Genomic DNA, 13744 nt, shown 5'->3' with positions numbered 1-13744 from the left:
GCCTATTTTTTCAAGCAAAGGGACCTCTTTTTCTCTTGTTTGTAACACTTTGCACTTTTAATGTAACTAAATTTTATATTGAACCTTATTTGTTCTATTCATTTTTTGTTCTACTGTAAAGTACTGCATACATAAGTAGTGCTATATACATTAAATACATAGATTTTTAAAAATGTATTTTAAGGGAGATAAATTGAATTTCTTTCATTTTCTTTTCACTTGCATACAAAACTATGTTTAAAGGAACAGTAACACCAAAAAATGAAAGAGCTTTAAAGTAATAAAAATATAATGCACTGTTGCCCTGCACTGGTAAAACTGGTGTGTTTGCTACAGTAACACTACTATAATTTATATAATAAGCTGCTGTGTAGCCATGGGGGCAGCCATTCAAGCTGGAAAAAAGGAGAAAAGGCACAGGTTACATAGCAGATAACAGATAAGTTCTGTAGAATACAATAGTGTGTTATCTGCTATGTGCCTGTGCCTTTTCTCCTTTGAATGGCTGCCTCCATGGCTACACAGCAGCTTATTTATATAAATTATAGTAGACTTTCTGAAGTAAACACACAACTTTTACCAGTGCAGGGCAGCAGCACATTATATTTTAGTTACTTTTATACACTTTCATTTTTTGGTGTTACTGTTCCTTTAAGTACTTCATGTTTGGTCTTTCGAGGCAGATGGATTCCTGTTATGCAACCCCTTCCCCCTTTCATTTTTAGACTTAAGGTCCCCATACACTATAAGATCCGCTCGCTTGGCGATGTCGCCAAGCGAGCGGATCTTTACCCGATATCCCCACCTACGGGTGGGCGATATCGGGTAGCAAGTTGCTTTAAAAAAAAATAATCCGATTGTTTGGCCCTGGAGTCGGCCAGGCCGCACGTTTCTGCCCATACACGGGCCGATTAGCTGTCGAATCGGTCCAAGGGACCGATATCGGCAGCTTCTATCGGCCCGTGTATGGGGGGCCTTTACATAGTGACTTGCGTGTCTCTTTTCAAGTCACTATCAAGTTTAACCTTTTATGTGGTGCAGTAGAGGCCAGCACTCACAGGACTTCAAAATAATATCAGAAAAAATAAAAGTTTTACAAAAAGTATTTCAGCATGGTTTTTTACTGTACGACGTTTCAGTTCCAAAAAGGAACTTTCTTCCCTGAAGAAAGTTCCTGTTTGGAACTGAAACGTCGGACAATAAAAAACCATGCTGAAATACTTTTTGTAAAACCTTTATTTTTTCTGATGATATTATTTTGAAGCCTGTGAGTGCTGGCCTCTACTGCACATATATATATATATATATATATCTTTTTTTTTTTTTTTTCCTCACCTGCTCAAAAGCTATCCCTTTTTTGAAGCTATCTAATGTATCTGCTAGTACAACTGATTAAGGGAGAGAATTCCACAACTTCATTGCTCTTACTGTAATGAAAAGCAGTTTCTGAATATTTATATGGAACCACATTTCTTTTAATTGGAACAGATGCCCACATTTCTGCTGGAAGGATCTGGTAGATAAAGCATTAGAGAGAATATTATATTTTTATACATACTTATCATTTCCCCCTTTAAGTGCCTCTTATCCAGCTAAATAATCCCAACTTGGCCAGCCTTATAATAACTGAGCTAGGTGGGATATTGATATTACTCCTTATTATGGAGAAGAAAGCTCATTATCTACCTCTCAAGGACCAAATATGGATTTTTATCAGTTTCCCTGTTCGGGAGTTTAGTTCAAGAAAAAAATCAACGGGCTTTGTACCTATTGTTTCATTTATAACAATTATGTTCAGCACAAGCTCTATTCATTAAGCACAACTTTTAATATCAATGGATTTTATTGACTTGATTAAAAACTTCAACTTGTGTCATAAAAATATATTGCACCTTCAAAGTATGATCAGTCTAAAACCAGACATTTAATTAAAGACTGGCCTTTTCAAACTCATTCCAAGGATGCAAGGGTCTTGCATACTAAAATGAATTTTCTTCTTGAATTGTCATGTACTTAGGCTCCATCCTGACTATTTTTCCATTCCCCGCTAACAGTTGCCCTAGTTGTATCTCTGTTCTCAGCTGTGTATTTCTCCAGCACCATCAGAAGTATGTCTGTCTAATGCCCTTCTTACCCAATGACTAAGTTACTACCCAATAATTAAGTTATTGTGGACAGCTTTGTTAAGTCATGGTTGTGCCTTATTCTACCTTGATATTAACATTTTAGGGTTTATCTTTTGTTCTTTTTGGGGTTTTTTTTAAAGGAAAAGGAACGGCAAGGTCACTTGGGGGTGCCAAAATGTTAGGCACCCCCAAGTGACTTTAATCGTTTACCTCGTGCCCCTGTACGGAGAAAACAGCACCAGCCCGGGGGACCTGGAGCGCAGAGATTCTCCCTTCCTGCTTCCCTTTCCGAAAATGCCAGCGGTCGGCGCATGCGCAGTAGAGTGAAAAGCCGACTTTTCTGTTAAAATTCGGCTTTTCACTCTACTGCGCATGCGCGCGCAGGGAACCAGGAAGCGATCACTGCTACCCCAGGCTGGTGCTGTTCTCTCTGAGCAGGGGTACCACCCCTTTGTAAAAGGTAGGCGATTTAAGTCACTTGGGGGTGCCTAACATTTTGGCACCCCCAAGTGACTGCCTTTCTTTCTCCTTTAATGCAACCCTGTTTCTTAAGATATGTTTTCTAACAAACTCAAGGACCCTCTAGAAATCTCTTTCTAACTCTGAGACTTTATTCACACACAGGTGCACATTCAGATAATCAGTTACTTCTAAAAACATTTGCATAAAAATGATTTTAACAATGTCCCAGCTAGGTGGGTGAAAATCAGTGCAATCAAGGCTACTTAATTGTATTTGTAATAATTTTGATAACTGCAGATATTTTCCCACATTTTTAACTATTTTGTGCAGATCGGTGACAATTTTTTTTTTTATTTATTAGTTTTGTTAATCATGGTGCATTACAACATTGGCAGGCTGTTCGCTTCAATACTCTGCATTGTCAAAACTGGCATTAGTTAGCATCATGAGTAATGATACAGATATGGTATTAAAAGAAAAGATAAAAAATAAGGGAGGGGTAATTAAAGGCACAAAGTACAATAACTAATAACAGTATAAAACAGTGTTGTAGCGGCTGGGACCTGTTCTTTTGGTAGAGTGGGGGGGTACGTTTCTTTTTTATTTTTATCCAGGTTCTGTGGTTAGTGGTATGGTTCTGTGGTTAGGCTCTTATAGCCATGAATAATTGGGGGTCGTTTTCATGTAGCAGCCAGGGTAGTCAGATTTTTTCATAGGCTTCCATGTCATTCCGTAGCGCATATGAAAGTTTTTCGTTGGAGGCTATGCAGATTATTTTTGCTTTTAGGGATCTTAATGAGAGTCCTGTTTTTTTCCAGTTGCTGGAGATGATCAGTCTGGCTGCCATTAGTATGTGTTGGCTCAGCCTGTGAGCTGAATTTGTATACATGGGCGGTTTCTTTCCCAGAAGCAGTGTTAGGGGGTCTTTAGGGAACTCTGAGTGAAAGATTCTTGATAGCAAATGGGTTACTGAGTCCCAAAAGTTCGAGACAATGCTGCAGTTCCACCATATATGTAGCATGGTCCCCAATTCCGGGCATCCTCAGAAGCAATGTGGGTTGCAGGTTGGGTAGAGTTTATTCAGTCTGTATGGGACCAGATAGTGGGCCCATTGTTTTGTTGTAAGGGAGGTATTAAGGTCTCTCTCCCATTTTAACATACTGTTAGGTTTGTTGTTGTTTGGAGGTGGTTGATTAATTAGCTTGTATATCAAGCTAAGGGTTCCTGGTTGTAGCAGGGTTTGTTGGCATATTGCTTCTAGACCTGTGGAACTTATGATGTTATGATCTCCTTGTTTAGCCTGTTGTTGTGTAAAGGGGGCTAGTTGTGCCACTCTGTATTCTTCCTGTGGGGTGGGGGGGTGGAATTTTTCCCTTAGATCAGTGACAATTTTAATTACAATTTGTAACAGTAACTGAACAAAAAATCAAGTGGGAATGCTTATGCAAGACACTGCATAACCCAGAAACTTAGAAACGACAGCACTGACACTTGAGCGTCAGCACCCTTAATTCTGTTTCTGTTTTCTAGCATGTAGATTGATATCTCATAATTGTATTTTTTTATCTCCATTGAGCATTAGGCTAGCAAAGAAAAACAAAATATTCTGTATCTTAAATTGATATTTTTAGTTAACGGTGAGTTCATTTTAGCGTGCAATTGAAAGCAACAGCTTGATGCTAGAGGTGCAATTTTGGGGAGTCATAAATGAAGTTGTTTTTTTTTTTTTTTCACTTTCGCAATACATGAGATCAGTGTCAAACAGCTATGTGTTTTTCAGCTTATGTCGTGCAAAGGAGTTAAGGTGATGTCTATATTGGTTTTGTGTAGAGGTGGTGCTTCTCCTACTGGAATTTCAAGAAGTATCTGTTTGGTTCAGGTTGGTCTATATCAGTGAAGGGTGTGAAATACTAACTCTGGCTACAGCATAGTGGGTTACAGTCATTACAATAAGCAACCACACCTTATGAATGTGCCTTAAATAAAGTGTAAATATTTGCTTGTACAACAGTCTTTTTTGCAGAATATAGTTGTACTTTTCTAATACTTTATTTTTTCTTTGCCCTGTTTTACTTATCTGTTTGTGTAGGCATTGGCAGTTGTATTATCTTATGGCTGCAGCTCAGGTCAAACTTTGTATTCACATGTTTGGTTAGACACTACCCACCTTATTTTGAACTCAGAGTGGCATGAAATATACATTTTGGAGCATCCAGAAGAACCATTTAGGGCTACACTATTTGGGAACTGCTGCCTTAAGGCTATTTGTTCCTGTAGCCATTAGTTGGTCCTCGACTGGGGAGACACTTTGCTTGAAATCACCTCCCACTTGGAGCAACTAGCCAGTGCGCATGTTTGCACGTGGTAGTCATAGAGATCAGAGGGGGAGATTATGAGCATTTTGTCACCAACCCATTGAGTTACTAATTGCCAGTGTGACAAAATTCTCAGAATTGTTCATTGTTCCATTGCCTTCATATAAGGTTTAGCGATGTTTAAGTTAAGATTTGTTACATTTTAGATCTTTCTAAATCATTTTAATTCCATATACTCTTTTCAAGCAGTGCATGTAGAGGCAGCAATGTATCTCAACTTTATAAGGAAAAGGGAAGTAATAATTACATTGAGGTCTGACTCAACAGATGTAAAAAACTGGCTTTCTAGTTATGGTATAGTTACCATTATTCAGGTTGTTTCTAGAGTAATATAGTCCTCTTGAACTCTCCATAAGAACCCATATATTATAATATATTTTATTTTTATTAACACATTTGTTATAGGATCCCTCAGAATAATCCAAATTGAATACAAAAGGTCTTATTAAAATGCTTATAACTGGAAAAACATTTTTTATTTCTTATGCATTGGCTGTTTCTCTTTGAGTACAAGATATATGTAAAATATCTGTTCCAACTGCCTCCACTCCTAGGAGCAATTTCAATAAATGCCCATCAGCAAACCCATATTTTTAATTATTTCACAATAAATGCTACATTCATTCAAGCCCAGTTGACTAAATATTCAGGTTATTCAGTTGTAAGCAAACAGTGAGATTTAAGGGAGATTATCCTAAAGTGTTTTTGTCTAAAAGCAATGTAATTCAGTGAATGGGTAGCTTTAGGAAACAATATTTATATTAATTCTGAGAATGTAGTAGGCACTTCATATTTCCTGGTACTCATCAACCTGTCTACTTTCTTTTTTTATAATGTGATTCTGGCTTAGCTTTGCTAAAATGTTTTCTTATCACATCCCAGCAGCCTAATCTAAAAGTGGAGTGCTCCACAATTTCTAAATCAAGTACAGCTATGGAAAACCCATTATCCAGAAAGCTCCAACCTATGTGAAGCCATCTTCCATAGAGCACATTTTAGGCAAATTTTTATATTTAATTTATTAATTCATGATTTTTATGATTTTACTGTTTATTTCTAAATTACACTGTTTACATAGCAAATAAATCACTCAACTATTCAAATTTTATTCATGAACCAACAAATGTATAGTATTTTAGTTGCAGTATTGGTGTGTAGGCAGCCATCTCAGTGCATTGTGCCTGAGTCTAAGCTTTCAGAAGGAACCAGCGCTACATGTTAGAACTGCTTTCAGGTATCCTATTGTTTCCCCTACTTTCATGTAACTGGATGAGTCCCAGGCTGGACTTGGGTTTCTTACTATTGAGTGCTATTCTGATATATACTGGGAGCTGCTATCTTGCTACCTTCCCATTGTTCTGCTGGGAGGGGATGAGATCACTCCAACTTGCAGCTCAGCAGTAAAGTGTGACTGAAGTTTATCAGAGAACAAGTCACATGACTGTAGCGCCCTGGGAAATTAAGAATATGGCTAGCCCCGTGTGAAATTTCAAAATTAAAAATAAAAAAAAAAACTTTTGAAAAACGCATTTCAATGCAGGGTTCTGCTGGAGAAGCTCTATTAACTGATGCGTTTTGGAAATAAAACATGTTTTTCCATGACCGTATTCCTTTAATCCAAACTAAGCTGTGTTGGTGGCAAAACAGTTATCGATTTTATTTAATGGTTTTTAGTAGGCGTAAGGTATGAAGATTCAAATTATTAAAGGGGACCTAAACTTCACTTACACTAGGGAAAATTATTTTGTTTTCTTCAGCCTTGGAATTTACAATTGCAGCAAGCAGGCAGGCGCCAGTTTGTGTTATTAAGGCAAGCTTTGCATCCTGCCAAAATCTTGTTTCTGTGCCAGTATGGGGGGACCTGATACCCATGTCCATGCACTGATTACAGAATTAGATTGTGAGGAAGGAGGGGGAATGTGAGGAGAGCAGCAACATCTAAGAAGTTCTTAATTGAAAGTGAAAATAACGGTCTGCTGCACCTCTATGGGGGGGATATGGAAATATATATACAATGTATGTTCTTAAAAAGTTATATAACTTCATTTTTGCATTGAAAATTGACATTCAGATCTTTTGGGGGCATTATAGTATGCTCAGAAAATGTTCATATTTTCTACATAGAGCCTACATAGATACTGTATGATAATGATGTGGAATGGTTTTAAAATCAATTCTATACCTTTTGTTAGTTAACAATTGAGACTGTAAACTCAAACCTGTTTTTGCCCAAACCAAATCCCTAACTGCATTTTACTAGTGCATCTTTTATGGTGCTCTTATTTCCAGCATTCTACTTTTTTTATTTTTTGAGCCTTACCATAGACAGAAATAGGTGAACTAAGTTTTTCCTATATATTTTTTTTTTTTTTTTTTTAAAGATCTGTCCATTTCAACAGATTTATACAAATAAGAATACCTATTGGTTTCATCCTTTTAGTTATTTATTTTTTTATACCAAATTGGTTGCAGTTTTATTGTACCAATCCTTGCATTTTGATCTAACATTGATAGCTTGTCCAACGGCAGTTAATAATAAATGTCTCTGTGAAATTGTTTAGCTTTTCATTCAATAGTGTCTTGGAGCCTCTTTGTAAAATGTGTTGAACCTGGTGGACAAGAGATCCAACTTCAGAGAAAAATTCTATTTGTATGCCTTTTGTATGTTGTCTTTTTCTGGGTATCCTGAATTCTTACCAAGTCTTGGATGCTTCAATATATAAATACTGCATATGTGGACAATATATTGTTTCTTATGCAGATATCCATAAAGAAGGATATTAAGTATGTCTAATAACTGCTTCCTTTTACCTGACTATCAGGAGAAGCTGCTCTGCCCTGACATGTTTCGAATGGGGATCTACTACATTTTCACAGATGATAAACAACGCATTATTTTGGTAAGATTTTTTTTTTTTTCATTTGTTATATACTTTGTGCCATATCCACTTTATTCAGCTAATAAACTATTTTACTATGCTCCAGAGTCCATGGTGTGGCCATATGTCATGGGGACACCTTAAGAAGGCTTAGTAGATTGCAGACATCAGGACTTTGCACAGTGTCCCACCAGAAGTGACTAGCCTGGTGGAATGGGACAGCTGTGTCTCCCCTTTAATTAATTAGCAAGTTTACTGGCTTTTGTAGGCCAGTACATAAAGAGATGACGACTAAAAACACTGCAGGAGAAACTGCCTTAAAATACACTTAGGGCATTAAATGAAATTATTTTATCCAAGTCAGTTGAAACCTGTAATCACACAGAAAGAAGTATATCAACATAAAAGCAAGATTCAATGCAACTGGATAGGAAAAGGTTTTTTGTTTTTTTTGCTAGCAACAATACGTGACCATTTTGTAAGTGCTAGGAGGCCCCTGTACAGTTCTCTAAAGCTGTATGATACAGCTCTGTCTCCCTTTCAGCAGAACAGTTGACTACACCCACAGTTAGTGGCCGTGCAACCTCTTCAGACCAAGTTGGCAGCTTATCTGTCTATATATGGGGGCCTTTCATTCATTTTCATTTGATTACTTTGATTTCCTTGTGATCTGATCGTCTAGCCCTAGGTGGCCATAATAGTGTATAGCCAGCTTTAGTCTAAGCAAGCCTGTTTTGGAAATAGACAAAGACATTGCACTAGATCACTTACAGGGCTAAATCTTATGACTGCACGCTAAGTAGTTGATTCATACAGTCATTTTGGCTTTGTAACTGTTCAGGTACCTTAAATTGTCAGAGGCATACCTATATAATATACATACATAAAATAAACATGATTCTAAATGCTTAATAAATAAGCTGTAAGAATTGATGTCAAACACAAGGCCTATGGGCCGAATACGGCCCTTCTGGCTGTTTTATGTGGCCTGTGGTGACTTTGGTGCTGCACGGTCAGGCAATCGCCTGACTGTACTGTGCCGACCGTACAGTAGCTTAATAAAAAATTTGGCCGGCAACTTAGCCTGGGTTTTAGATTTCAGCCCCCTTATGTGATTGAGTTTGATACCCCTGTGTTAGTATTTACAAACATAAGCACATAAATGCTTCTTCTCCAAACACCCACAGAAGTCTTTTTTTAGGCTCTAAACATCAGATCTTCATGTAGCTTGCTACAGCTGACCAGCCAGTTAGGATGGGGCACCTCCTTGCTTCCAACCCTCTGTTCCTGTTTGGCTACTTTTTATTGGTGTGGAAAGCAGTGATGCCTACAAACACTGTATCAAGGTTGGATAAAGCATTAAGGTAAGTGTATCAAGGGAAAGACAGTGGCTATAAAAAAAACTGGGCTTTTAGGCATACTGATTTTTCAATGTGTGATACCCAGCGAATCAGTCCTGCAATCCTCTTGCAAAAAACAAACATTCAACAAATCAAAGTTTCATTTGCATTAATAGATTGATAATGTTATATATATTGTGGGCCATTTATCCACTCATGTTTGAGGGCCAGATAACCGTGAAGTTTTATAAGAAATATTGGCTTTGCTCTTGACCCCCTGACCTCAAGTTGGGAGAGCCTTACTGATATATGTAGTAATACAATTACATATTTGGAAATGGCCTTTTTTTGTTTTGAAACATGCCTGCATAGCACAGCACAACACTGAATCTTTTTTTTTTTTTTTTTTTGACAGCTGAGCTAATTAATTGAATATGGCTGCATCCCCACATGTAGAAAAAAAAATTATATATATATATATAATATTCGGATGAACCGAATCCTAATTTGTAATTTGCAAATAAGGCCGTGGAAGGGGTAAAGAGCACTTCAAGTTCTGTGTTAGTGACATACAGTCATGTGATTTTAAGGATTCTGATTCGGTTTGGCCAGGCGCATTGATTCGGCCAAATAGAAAACCGAATATTGGACTTGGTGTATCCGTAATAAGCTAATTAATAGATTATAACCAAACTGCTATCAAACAAAATAAACCTGCCCACTAAACCATTGAGGAAGGAGTTTTGCCAGATAACAAAATCTCAGCTTTGTATTCCATAAAGGAGCATGTTTAAACCAAGTAACAGTGTAAAAAATTCTTCCACATGGGCATTACATAACTGAAATAAGTGGATATGATCTTATTGATAACTATATTGCTTAGTATTGACAATGTAATTGTTGTTTTTCCCAATAAGGACACAAGAGTAGGCATTTTTAGGCCAAAATCAGCTCCATGTGTGCACACAGGCCAGTGCTGTGCCTGTCAGTGCACTTTAAACATACCATATTGGCCACATTGACAAATGCTACAGCAGCTTATTAATATAAAGTTCAATATGTATACAAATACATGGTTTTTCCATGCTGAGTAATAATAACTTGCATTTAAATGCATGCAAAACCCTTTCATCTTTCATTAACTGGACCTTTAGTGCAACAGTCCACATCCACAAATATACCAATGCAATCTATTTGTTCTCAGCTCAGCAAGCAAGTGATGAGTGTTGTTGCTGCTTATGTTTCTTCTGTTTAAGTAAACTGCTGTGGGCACCAATTAGACTGGCCAAATGCTTGGGTGGCTTTCTGGCTGGACCTTGGACACCAGACTAGCTCAGGCATAATGGGGAATTATGATATATTCACCTGTACACTGCTTACTTCTTTAATAGTGGTAATTTTAGGAGTTGTTAGGCCACCGCTGGCTTTAGAACTGTGTTGCACAATGAAGACATAATGCTAAGATAGATGCTTGGCTTATAGACGGCATAAATTGCAGAAAATCTTGGCAGAGCACTACTATCACATAGCTATATAAAAAAAATGTGCAGACCTTACCTTCAACCCCCTTATTAACACATGAATCCAGACCGTGTACTAAATAAGGCCCTTCCACTACCATATCTATGTAAAACTGCATCAACAAATCTTTTCTGCTTAGAGAAAATGAAGGGTGACCAAAGGGTTCAGAGAGAGTATATGAACTTCTTCTTTACTTTCCTAAGGAGATATTCGTTCCTCTGTTCTTATCATGTACAGCTATTTTACAACTATAGGGGGCCATGGGTGGAGAATCCTGCAGGGTGAGAAGGATTTACCTACCATTGTCTCCCTGCCGCTCCCCATTGTTTGAAGAATAAAATTATCACCTTTCAATTAACTTTTAGTACACTATAGACATTTTTATTTTTCAATTCTTGAGCTATTTGTTCTGCAGTTCTTTAAGGTGATTCTGACATTCTTTACTGAAGTCATATCAATAGCTCTTATCTTCGTGACACTCGTAACCAAACCCTAGCTTTTGTCTGTCCAGCCCAGTGTGCCTGAATAAACTAGCACTACTTGGACTGCTTGGTTAAGATTCTTGGAATTTTATTTGGAGCAGGTGCTGCAGGTTTGAGGAGTATTTAAAAAAAAAAACCTACAACTTAGTGATACTGGCAATAGAATGAATTATAGTATTGTGGAATAGAAGACACCTAAGGAAAAAAATGTCAAAAATAAGAACGGAAATATGCCCTAAGTATTAATCCATTACAAAGAGGTTTCCTTGAACAACAGTGTTTCGTAATCTTTTTCTCAGAGGACACAATTTAAGAAAAAGTTTTTTTCTGAGAGATTTCACGTTTGTAAGGGATTTAATGGAGTCCTTTTTACACAGCAATTTAGGATCTGTTCCATAAACTAAGAATCTGTCATTTCCCATAGTGTCCATTTAAGCAAAATAATTTTATATAATATATATATATATATATATAAAGTTTAGAAATATAAAATTATTTTGCTTAAATGGACACTATGGGAAATGACAGGGATAATGAAGCCAGAATGTCTGGGTCAAGTTAAAAAAAAAAAAAATTAAAAACACACAGAAACATACCAGTATCAATGTCTTCAGCATGCTAGGAGTCTTTTAAAGCTGGGTACAAAACAAATCTACACTTCACTTGCATAATATCTGGCTATGTGGAAAGTTCTGTTTAAAGGACAATGAAAGGTTAATATAAATTAAAAGTACATCTAAAGGCATTATTTTTAAGTACTTCCTGCATATCTAAATTCCCAGATCGCTGCTTGCTTCTCTGAGATATGGTGCTGGCAGCCTACAGCAGTGTGAAGACTACAGTGACATCACTGAAATCTCTCTGTCCTTCCTGTAGGCTGCCAGCGGCAGCCTTCCTATTCTCTGAGCATGTGTGTAACTTGATCCTGTCTCCTGTTCTGAGCTACACATTCCCACCAGCCAATCAGAAGCGGATCTGGCAGAGGGGGGGGGGGGGGAGGAGGAAATGAAACACATGTGCAGTATGAAGCAAGGAGGGAAAGGAAGGGAGAAAACCTTTTTAGAGATGGCTGCCTGTTCTAGAAAATGTGAAGTAAGTGTGACTGAGTAAATATTTGATTAGGTGAGCCAAAAGTGTGGCGTTTTTACTAAACAATAGGAGGACTATTGGGCAGTATGCACTATTGGGCAGTATGCTTTTTAAATTTTGACTTGCATTCTACTTTAAAATGTAGCATTGACCCTTGCAGCTTTTTATGTTTGTGGTGAAAATACATCTACAATTTCTTTTACAGGGGAAAAATATTCCTTCCCGACACTAAAATGTATATTAATTTTAATACATTTTGTTTTCTCATTTACTAATAAGGCATCCAACTCTTTCTTAAAACTAACTTATGTATGTGCCTGATGTGTTCCCATTTCAGGGAGAGAATGCCACAAGCTCACCGCTCTCCCTTTTCGCAGTTAAAGATTAAACCTTCATAATTGCTCCTGCTCAATCAAGAGTTTCCCCCATAACTTAATCACATTAAAGGTATATGTGGCTTGAACATTTTTTTATTACAAGTGCATAACCTTAAATGTATCAATACTGAATTTCTAATTAGTGCTCCCATTTTGTTTAAAACCCAGGTTTAATCCTTCTTTTTGTTATTGCATTCTAGTTAATTTTTAACATACAGTAAAATTCTGGGCAAATGATAATTTTAGGGCAGGTTTAAATTTCTGGTTGACACATTAAAGTTTGGTGCATATCTATGCATATCTGTTCACACACTGAGCTAATATTGACGTGGAAATGCAAATGTTTGCCTGTCAGTGGGTCTACATGAAAGACTGGATGACAACGGACCTGCTTTCCTTTGTCTGCATACAAAGCACAGTGATCCACTCAGTGTACCCCAGTCAGTGTTGCCCAATGTTTTACATGTTGTGGGCTGATTCATTCTCATACAGTATGTTCCAGATTATATTAAAATAATGATATGCAAAGTCTGTGAAGCCTTAGGGCAGACTGGGGGCTATAAAAATGGCAACATCTCTCCAAAGCACAATAGACCCCACTATATTAGTGAAGCAAGTTATTATCATTAATTAAATACTCTTATTTGTAATGACATCTCTTTGCCTCTGGTTGCCATTCTTACTGAATCTTGAAGCTGATTTACGAAAGTTCCCGCTGAAGGTAATAAGTACTCTGGGATGTGATGGAGGACATGGAAATTAAAGATTCTCTGTTCAAGATTTGTGGGTAGCACAAATATGCATTGGCTACATGTGTACTTTTACATTTTTTTTATATTTTACATTTATTTCTAGAATTGCCTTGTAGCTGTGATTTTTTTTTTTAAAAAAAATTCTACAGTTAAGTTTCCACGTGGACAATTCCCTTTTGTTAACTGCAAATGCTCTTTTCTATTAAAAGTAGTACTGACATTCATTTAAGCGCAGGTCCTTAGAAATAAATGCAAATTGTCAATAAAAATCGCTATTATTGCTGCATTCTCTCAAATAAGTGGAAATAGACTTCTTTAACCAAAGTGTACTGGTATACATG

This window comes from Xenopus tropicalis, chromosome 2, assembly GCF_000004195.4.
Source record: "Xenopus tropicalis strain Nigerian chromosome 2, UCB_Xtro_10.0, whole genome shotgun sequence".
Lineage (NCBI taxonomy): Eukaryota > Metazoa > Chordata > Amphibia > Anura > Pipidae > Xenopus > Xenopus tropicalis.
Note: the sequence above shows the minus strand (reverse complement) of the source record.